We start from the raw sequence: 10,705 nt of genomic DNA on the forward strand, positions 1-10,705 counted from the left end.
TTGGAGATGCAGGAGCCACTGGAAGAAGGAAAGAAATCAAAGAATAATAAAGCATATAGGGGTGATTCTCCAACTAGGAGAGCTTATGGAAAATTCGGTATCATTCAACATCAGTGGCTACCTAATCATGTAACAAAATAAAATGTTGAACTTAATACATTTGTATTTAAAGTTGGGATTTTTGCCTACAGCATTTCATTTTTGCTCAGGTCCATGTTTATTTGTTAAGTCACTCACACATAGGCTATATTGTAAATAATGAACTATTAATACTTAATTTAAAATACATTTATATCCACATCATTGGTTATTCTTATTTTTTTTTCTTCTTAAAAACTGTGCAGTGGTGGAAATGATGGTTTATGGTGGAAAGATTGTTTATTTTTACTTAAATTATCCGTCCAAAATATTTTTAACCATGTATTTTATTTAACATATGAGTTGAACAGTATTGTTACGCTTTACGCGATTCCGACCCAGAACACAGAGATACAACACGAGATACAGAATAACGACTTAAAGGTGTTTTAATAATGTACTGTGTACTGTACTCTGTCAACCTGAACAAACTGGAACTTTCCTGCACATGGTCTGGGAGTGTGAACAGGTGCATGAGTTCTGGAATAAAACAGCATCAATAATATCTGATGCGATAGGATGTTGAATTCCTACTGACCCGATTGTTTTGTTACTTAAGGACGACTCTAAATTACACCTGCTTGGGAGACAGAGGAAGATTTGGCTAGCCGGCTCAACCGCTACCAAAAAAAATTTACCCCCACTCACTTTGTATAAAACAGTGGTTGGCGTACTTCCTAGACATAGTAATGCTGTAACTCTCTACAGCAAGGATTAACAAAGCCAAGTCATCGACCTATGGAGAAACACAGCAGCACAGGTATCGGTCCTGGTGACCTCAACATCACAAGAATTAGAAGAGCGCGACTAGGCAAGGTGTGATTTTTGTTTTGTTTTCTTGTATTTTGGTTTGTTTTCCTCAAGACCGCAGAGGGTGGGTGGTGGGTGAGGGTTTTAAGTTCCTGTTTCGATTGTATTTGTTTGTTCTGTATGTTGTGTGTTCAAAAAATATAAAACAAATAAAAAATGTATCCTAAAAAAATAAAATAATAGTCTGTACTTAGAGAGATCAAGGATGGCAGAGACAGGGCTGGATAGCTCCAGGACTGCACCGAAGCTTGAGGCGGGCAGGCAGAGGAGAATCCACAATGTCTCACTGTAGAAACCGAGTGTGGAGGTGGCAAGGACAGAGTGGTGAGGAGCTGGCAGAACAGCAGATATCGGCAGAGAAGGAAACAGGTCTTGAGCGGGATCTGAACAGAGGAACAGACAATTAACAGGGGCACTAGGAACACAGGAAAACACAAACAAAATAAACTGACCCAAGTTACCATACCAGTGGATGTAACGATCTGGCGCCGATGGGGAGATCAGCCCAGGTATATGTACTGCAGAGGTGAATCATGGAATGGGCTGCAGCTGTGCAGGTCATGTGCATCTCGCTGCAGCCTTCCTGAAGGCCCACATCAAACTCAGCCAATTTTCTTAGCTTAGGTCATTTCCCATACGCTTGAATGGACCAAGACAGCCTGGTAGCATTTTTTACTATGAAGAATATTTGGATAAAGCCATGTTTCATTTTGAATCTTTTAATTTTATTTGGAAAATTTTATATCCATAAATGTAAATGGTCTGAAAGAAAACCGAATATTCACCAATTTAAAAATGACATTATTAATAATTCATTATAACTAATATATTAAATTTTATATAAATTATAACTTTAAAAGGACTGACAAATAAGAAAGTCATCCGGACTCTGAACATTTACAATGCCTTACAACCTCTTCAATGTAAATTTCATGCCCCTTTTTTGTGTATGTATGTATGCATTTAATGTTTTCAATGTGTTTATGTACTTGAATAATAAAGTTTTTTGTCGCGAAGCTGATATAGCCTCTTGTTTCACATTAGATGATAGAAACTGATGATGTAGGCTAAACACAAACAACATTTAATGCAACAACAGTGAAGTTTTCATGTAGTTACTGTAATTGGGATGGTGTACTTTTTCGTTCATTTGATTTCCGATTTTGAAACGATATCCAAATTTGAAAAATGGGTCATTTTAAAGCTTGTTAATATTGATGACAATGTGTTCAAACAGAAAACAAGCCATATTTAATTTAATTTAGCCCTCAAAAGTAGAATGGTGTGTAGTTTTGTTATGGACTTTCATATTAACCGCAAGAATTCAGTCTCCATTACAACCAAATGTACAAAGGGGCGATTTTACTTTATTAACAGGTGAACCAGAAGCATAGGGTGAAACTCGAAAAATTGAATATCGTGCAAAAGTTCATTTATTTCAGTAATTCACCTTAAAAGGTGAAACTAATATATTATATAGACTTATTACATGCAAAGCGATATATTGCAAGCCTGTATTTGTTATAATTTTGATGATTATAGCTTACAGCTTATGAAAACCCTCAGAAAATTAGAATATTAAGAAAAGGTTCAATATTGTAGGCTCAAAGTATCACACTTTAATCAGCTAAATTATCCAAAACACCTGCAAATTGTTCCTGAGCCTTTAAAGGTCCCATGGCATGAACATTTTACTTCATGAGTTTTTTTTTTAACATTAATATGAGTTCACCCAGGCCTGCCTATGGTCCCCCAGTGGCTAGAAATGGCAATAGGTGTAAAATGAGCCCTGGGTATCCTGCTCTGCCTTTGAGAAAATGAAAGCTCAGATGGGCCAATATTGAGGTCATATGGTCAAGGTATTATGAAGTCATAAGGAGCAAGGTTACCTCCCATTTCTCTGCTTTGGCCGCCCAGAGAATTTGGCCCACCCATGAGAGAGAGCCATCATGGCTTTCAAACGAGCAAAGTGGCAGTTGGTCAAGGCCACACCCCCACTCTCCACCTTGCCCCCCCTCTCCCCTCCTCAATAGCTACAAACACAGAAATGGCACATACTAAGGAAAGCTCATTGTGACAGTCTGGGATGTGTATACTATCACCCTGACGTGAAATTAGTCTGGCTAACAGGAGGTTTCGTTTTTAGAGCAGCCTGAAAAAGAGTTACAATATTGATTTAATAAGCTGCCTGAAAAATAGTTAAAATATAGCTTTAATTGGACATTTAAGCCTTTAATTTTAAAACTGAAATCTTTGTAATATTTTATTGAATTCCAGAAACATCAACTATGAAACTCAAAATGTGAAATGGAAAAGCTTAAATAGAAATACTTAAATTAAAATCTCAAATAGAAAAAAAATAAGAATTTTATTTTAGCCTTTGCACTTAATCATTTTCAATTTGAAGTTTTATCTTTGGAATTTTACATTTGGTAATTGCCTTTTGACATTTTAAGATTCACCATTGCTATTTCTATTTAACATTAAGGCTTTTCATTTTGAAGTGACACTTGTCAATTCAAATAAGGAGGTGTGGCCCAACGGCTGGTGGGAGGGTTGAGAGACTTCCAGCTGAAAGCGGGGTCACTGGCTTCACTGGCCGACTAGTAAGTAGGCAATGCCGGCCGCAACCAGCTGGCTTGTCACGTAAGACTGGAGGTTTTGAAGTCCAACAATTTTCGTTTGCTATTTCACCACTAAATATACTTCTGAGACTTTTTTATGCGAGAAATCAACTATGAAGAGTTTGAAAATGGGCATTTTTACAAAAATTGATTTTGCACATTTGGTCCGCTAATTGTTGGACTCTCCAGTCTGATGTGAGAGACCCCGCTTTCAGCTGGAAGTGTCTCGGGTGACCAGAGTCTGGCGTCCTGAAAAATTCGGGACAGTCCAAGAATTAGAGCAAAGTCTTGAGTAGTAGCCGGGAGAGTTTAACTACATCTCCCTCCCTCCCCTAACTACATCTTACTCTCAGACATGCCGTGACCCAACCATTTCTACAGTCAATATCTAAAGCAGCTGGGTGCTCTCCTGCTGCAGAGAGAGATACCTGATTCTCTTCTGGAGACTTGTTTACACCTAAATGTAGGTCAGCTGCAATTCTCAGCTCTTTAAAATCAAGGCTGAAGACTAGACTGGAGAGTCCGACAATAGTGGAGCAAATGTGCAAAATTGGGCATACATTTTTGTACAATTGCCCATTTTCAAACTCTACGTAGTTGATTTCTCGCATAAAAAAGTATCAGAAGTGAATTTAGTGGTGAAATAGCGAACGAAAATTGTCGGACTTCAGAACCTCCAGTCTTAAGTGACAAGCCAGCTGGTTGCGGCCGGCATTGCCTACTCGCCAGTCGGCCAGTGAAGCCAGAGACCCCGCTTTCAGCTGGAAGTCTCTCAACCCTCCATCTAGCCCCCCACATGCCTCCTCATTTGAATTGACAAGTGTCACTTCAAAATGAAAAGCCTTAATGTTAAATGGAAATAGCGATGGTGAATATTAAAATGTCAAAAGGCAATTACCAAATGTAAAATTCAAGAGATAAAACTTCAAATTGAAAATTATTAAGTGCAAATGTTAAAATAATAAAAACAATTTCTATTTGAGATTTTAATTTAAGTATTTACAGTGGCCCTGAGAGGCCACAACTCGCAACATTAAGAAAACACACGCAAACAAGAAAACACACGCAAATAACCAGAGCACGCAACAATAAGAAAACACATGCAAATAGCCCACAACACAACGGAAGTGTTTCCAGGGGACACTTTTAATTGATGCACACGTGCCTCAACCATTTGCGTTTCAATCTGTGTTCTTGTATCCCTGTGGAACGTCTTCTTGTGTTGCCAAAATACTGTCCCAATACACAAGTTCGCATTTCACCAAGAACTGTTAAGATTCCCGGAAATGTTCTTGACCCATTTTGATTTTACAGAGGATGCACTGGTTGGTAACTTGTATGAACTTGGCAGCACCCGTATCCCAACATTCATTTGAGAGACCTCAAGCTTACAGCGGGGTCTCGAAGCATGACTGTCAGAGCAACGAGCTAGCGGCCCTTGAAGCAAATTGTCAATTCGGCAGCGATTTTCACAAGACTGCCTATATTAGAAATCTAAACAGTTCATTTCTCGCCTAAAACGTTCTCAGAAGTGAATTTAGTGATGAATAAAATGGCGAAAATTATCCCGTTGTTGGTCTGTCTATGTATCGGAAACCGGACCCTCGTTGAATGCCGAAATGAACGTTGGGATACGGGTGCTGCCAAGTTCATACTAGTTACCATCCTCGGTAAAATCAAAATGGGTCAAGAAAATTTCTGGGAATCTTAACTGTTCTTGGTGAAATACGAACTTGTGTATTGGGACAGTATTTTGGCAACACGAGATGATGTTTCACAGGGACACAAGAACACAAGTCAATAGAAAAACACAGATTGAAACGCAAATGGTTAAGGCGTGTGTGCATCACTAAAAAGTGTCCCCTGGAAACAATTCCGTTGTGTTGTGGGCTATTTGCATATGTTTTCTTATTGTTGCATGCTGTGGTTTATTTGCTTGTGTTTTCTTATTTATGTGTTTTCTTATTTGCATTTGTTTTCTTATTATTGAGTGCTGTGGTTTATTTGCATGTGTTTTCTTATTGTTGCGTGCTGTGGTTTATTTGCATGTGTTTTCTTATTTGACACTGAAGATCTGTAGTATGTGAATCAAGTTTCCATTTCAACGGGGAGCAATATTTGGCCATTTGGGGGCACTGCAAAGTGAGGCATTTTAGCAATAGAATGGTCAAAGGCACTTTAGCAATAGAATGGTCAGAACCTTGATTTGTCCATAATTCCAAGGTAGATATGGACCAGCAGGGCATCAGTGGGTCGATGAGGACCTGTATTATGTGAATCGGGTTTCAAATTCAACAGGGAGCCATATTTTGCTATTTGGGGCACAGCAAAGTGAGGCACTTTAGCAATAGAATGGTCAAAGGCACTTTAGCTATAGAATGGTCAGAACTTTGATTTGTCCATAATTCCAGGGTAGATATGGACATGCTGGGCATCAATGGGTCGCTGAAGATCTGTAGTATGTGAATCAGGTTTCGAATTCAACGGGGAGCCATATTTTGCCATTTGGGGTCACTTCAAAGTGAGGCACTTAACAATAGAATGGTCACATGCACTTTACCAATAGAATGGTCAAAATCTTGATTTCTCCATAATTCCAGGGAAGATATGGTCATACTGGGCATCAGTGAGTTGCTGAGGACGTGTATTATGTGAATCAGGTTTTGGAAATCAAGGGGGAGCCATTTTTGGCCTATTGGGGGCACTGCAAATTGAGGCACTTTAGCAATAGAATGGTCAAAGGCACTTTAGCAATAGAATGGTCAGAACCTTGATTTGTCCATAATTCCAGGGTAGATGTGGACCTGCTGGGCATCAGTGGGTGGATGAGGACCTGTATTATGTGAATAGGGTTTCAAATTCAACGGGAAGCAATATTTTGCCATTTGGGGCACAGCAAAGTGAGGCACTTTAGCAATAGAATGGTCAAAGGCACTTTAGCAATAGAATGGTCAGAACCTTGATTTGTCCATAATTCCAAGGTAGATATGGACCTGCTGGGCATCAGTGGGTCGATGAGGACCTGTATTATGTGAATTGGGTTTCAAATTCAACGGGGAGCCATATTTGGCTATTTGGGGCACAGCAAAGTGAGGCACTTTAGCAATAGAATGGTCAAAGGCACTTTAGCAATACAATGGTCAGAACCTTGATTTGTCCATAATTCCAGGGTAGATATGGACATGCTGGGCATCAATGGGTCGCCGAAGATCTGTAGTATGTGAATCAGGTTTCGAATTCAACGGGGAGCCATATTTTTCCATTTGGGGTCACTTCAAAGTGAAGCACTTTACTAATAGAATGGTCAAAATCTTGATTTCTCCATAATTCCAGGGCAGATATGGACATACTGGGCATCAATGAGTTGCTGAGGACCTGTATCATGTGAATCAGGTTTCGAAAATCAAGGGGGAGCCATTTTTGGCCTATTGGGGGCACTGCAAAGTGAGGCACTTTAGCAAAAATAATGGTCAAAGGCACTTTAGCAATAGAATGGTCAAAACTTTGATTTCCCTGGAGCTGGGTTTACTCCATAATTCCAGGGTAGATATGGACATGCTGGGTAACAGTGGGACACTGAAGATCTGTAGTATGTGAATCCGGTTTTGATTTAAACGGGGTGCCATATTTGGCCATTCAGGGTCACTTCAAAGTGAGGAACTTTAGCAATAGAATGGTCAAAGGCACTTTACCAATAGAATGGTCAGAATCCTGATTTCTCCATAATTCCAGGGTAAATATGGACATGTTGGGCATCAGTGGGTCGCTGAAGATAAGTAGTATGTGTATCATGTTTCGATTTCAAAGGGGGGCCATATTTGGCCATTTGGGGCACAGCAAATTGAGGCACTTTAGCAATAGAATGGTCAAAGGCACTTTACCAATAGAATGGTAAGAATACTGATTTCTCCATAATTCCAGGGTAGATATGGACATGTTAGGCAGCAGTGGGTGGCTGAAGATAAGGAGTATGTGTATCACATTTCGATTTCAACCGGGAGCCATATTTGGCCATTTGGGGTCACTTCAAAGTGAGGCACTTTAGCAATAGAATGGTCAAAGGCACTTTAGCAATTGAATGGTCAGAACCTTGATTTGTCCATAATTCCAGGGTAGATATGGACCTGCCTGGCATCAGTGGGTCGCTGAGGACTTGAATTATGTGAATCAGATTTCGTCAATAGAAGAACACAGATTGAAACGCCATTGGTTAAGGCGTGTGTGCATCACTAAAAACTCTCCCCTGGAAACAATTCCGTTGTGTTGTGGGCTATTTGCATGTGGTTTCTTATTGTTGCGTGGTGTGGTTTATTTGCGTGTGTTTTCTTATTTGTGTGTGTTTTCTTATTTGCATTTGTTTTCTTATTGTTGAGTGCTGTGGTTTATTTGCATGTGTTTTCTTCTTTGCATGCGTTTTCTTATTTGCATGGGTTTTCTTATCTGCATGTTTTCTTATTTGCGTGTGTTTTCTTATTGTTGCAAGCTGTGGTTTATTTGCATGTGTTTTCTTATTTGCATGTGTTTTCTTATTTGCATGTGTTTTTCTTATTTGCATGGGTTTTCTTATTTGCATATGCACTGCAAAGTGAGGCACTTTAGCAATATAATGGTCAAAACCTTGATTTGTCCATAATTCCAGGGTAGATATGGACATGCTGGGCATCAATGGGTCGCTGAGGACCTGTATTATGTTAATCAGGTTTCGAATTCAACGGGAAGCCATATTTTTCCATTTGGGGTCACTTCAAAGTGAGGCACTTTAGGAATAGAATGGTCAAAGGCACTTTACTAATAGAATGGTCAGAATCTTGATTCACGGGGTACTTCAAAGTGAGGCACTTTAGCAATATAATTTTCAAAGGCACTATAGCAAAAGAATGGTCAAAATCTTGATTTGTACATAATTCCAGGGTAGACATGGACCTGCCTGGCATCAGTGGGTCGCTGAGGACTTGTATTATGTGAATCAGATTTCGTCAATAGAAGAACACAGATTGAAACGCCATTGGTTAAGGCGTGTGTGCATCACTAAAAAGTCTCCCCTGGAAACAATTCCATTGTGTTGTGGGCTATTTGCATGTGTTTTCTTATTGTTGCGTGGTGTGGTTTATTTGCGTGTGTTTTCTTATTTGTGTGTTTTCTTATTTGCATTTGTTTTCTTATTGTTGAGTGCTGTGGTTTATTTGCATGTGTTTTCTTCTTTGCATGCGTTTTCTTATTTGCATGGGTTTTCTTATCTGCATGTTTTCTTATTTGCGTGTGTTTTCTTATTGTTGCAAGCTGTGGTTTATTTGTGGTTAAGTGAGGCACTTTAGCAATAGAATGGTCAGAACCTTGATTTGTCCATAATTCCAGGGTAGATATGGACATGCTGGGCATCAATGGGTCGCTGAGGACCTGTATTATGTGAATCAGGTTTCGAATTCAACGGGAAGCCATATTTTTCCATTTGGGGTCACTTCCAAGTGAGGCACTTTAGGAATAGAATGGTCAAAGGCACTTTACTAATAGAATGGTCAGAATCTTGATTCACGGGGTGCTTCAAAGTGAGGCACTTTAGCAATATAATTTTCAAAGGCACTTTAGCAAAAGAATGGTCAAAATCTTGATTTGTACATAATTCATTTCATTTAATTTTTTATTTATTAAACAGGAAAAGATTAAAGACAATCGGGCCTGACTCAGTGTAAAACTGATTTTCAGCAGGTTCCTGCTCTGCAGAACATAAACACCACATACACAACAAAACTCCTAGACAGAAACAGTAACAAACATACAGACCAGGAGAATGAGCAGCAGGGCAAAGCCATAAAGCTGACTTAATGGTCGCAGGTAAACCTCTCCATTAAATAGCGAGCAAATGTTAATTTAAATGATGTTATTGACGTTAAAGTTCTGATGTGCTGTGGAATGTCATTCCAGACTTTAGTGAGCACATAGAAAAAAATCGCTGTTCATAACGGTTTCTAAAAGCCGGTAAAGGCAAAAGTCCATTTGTAGCAGATCTCATAATGCCCTCGGACCTTGAACTGGGTTTTGGAACCAACGTAGACAGAGCAGCTACAATGTGACCATTGAAAATTTGATAATACAGTTTTATCCCAAGGCTTAATTTATAATTCTCAAATGTCAAGGCATTACACAAAGATAGTGCAGTACAGCGGTGAGTCCATCCAGGAAGCCTAACATGTAGCTTATAGGCTTTGTTATAGAGTCTTATTACTGGTTCAAGAATCTCATTTGTTGTAAGTGACCAAACCGGTAAACAATACGACAAAGTGGACATAATGATAGCATGAAGATAAGTCTTTGAGACAGAGAGCAGCAAATATGATCTTATTTTACTATAAACAAATAACTTTTGGTTTAACTTTCTGGTTAAGATTCGGACATGCTCACAATAAGTAAGATGTGAGTCAAGAGAGACTCCAAGATACTTATAAGTGGATACAACTGAAAGTGTTTGATTAGAAAACATGATGGGATTGGATATGGATAAATGTCTCCGAGATGAATGGAAGTACATACATTCTGTTTTCTTGATATTAAGTGTTAAATGATTCTCTTGCAACCAGTTATGTAAATGCTGGAGATCTGTGTTAAGTTTGTGATTAATTGTATCAATATTTGAGCCAGAATAAAAAATAACAGTGTCATCAGCATATAGCAGAGAGCTAGAAAATTTAAACACATTAGGAAGATCATTAATATACATAAGAAAAAGTAAAGGACCTAAAATACTGCCCTGTGGAACTCCCGTAGAACACACTCGTGGCTGTGATGTTACTAAGCCGATTTTCACAGTCTGAGATCTATCACTTATATATGATCTAAACATATCTATTGTAGAGGAGGACAAATGAAAAGTAAGGAGTTTAACAAAATTTGATGATTAACTGTATCAAAGGCTTTTCGAAAATCTATGTATACAGCTCCGGTAATCTGGCCCTTATTTAAAGACGCACGTCTCCGCTCAGTGAAAAGCAGCAGAGCCGACATAGTTGACCGCATAGGTCGAAAGCCATGCTGGTGATCACTGAGCAGATTATTGTCTTCAAGGTAATTGACCAGTTGATTATATAATCCTTTTTCAAGTAACTTGGAGATAGTTGGGAGAATTGCAATTGGTCGGT

This window comes from Perca flavescens, chromosome 10 (genome assembly GCF_004354835.1).
Source record: "Perca flavescens isolate YP-PL-M2 chromosome 10, PFLA_1.0, whole genome shotgun sequence".
In the NCBI taxonomy this organism is placed as follows: Eukaryota; Metazoa; Chordata; class Actinopteri; order Perciformes; family Percidae; genus Perca; species Perca flavescens.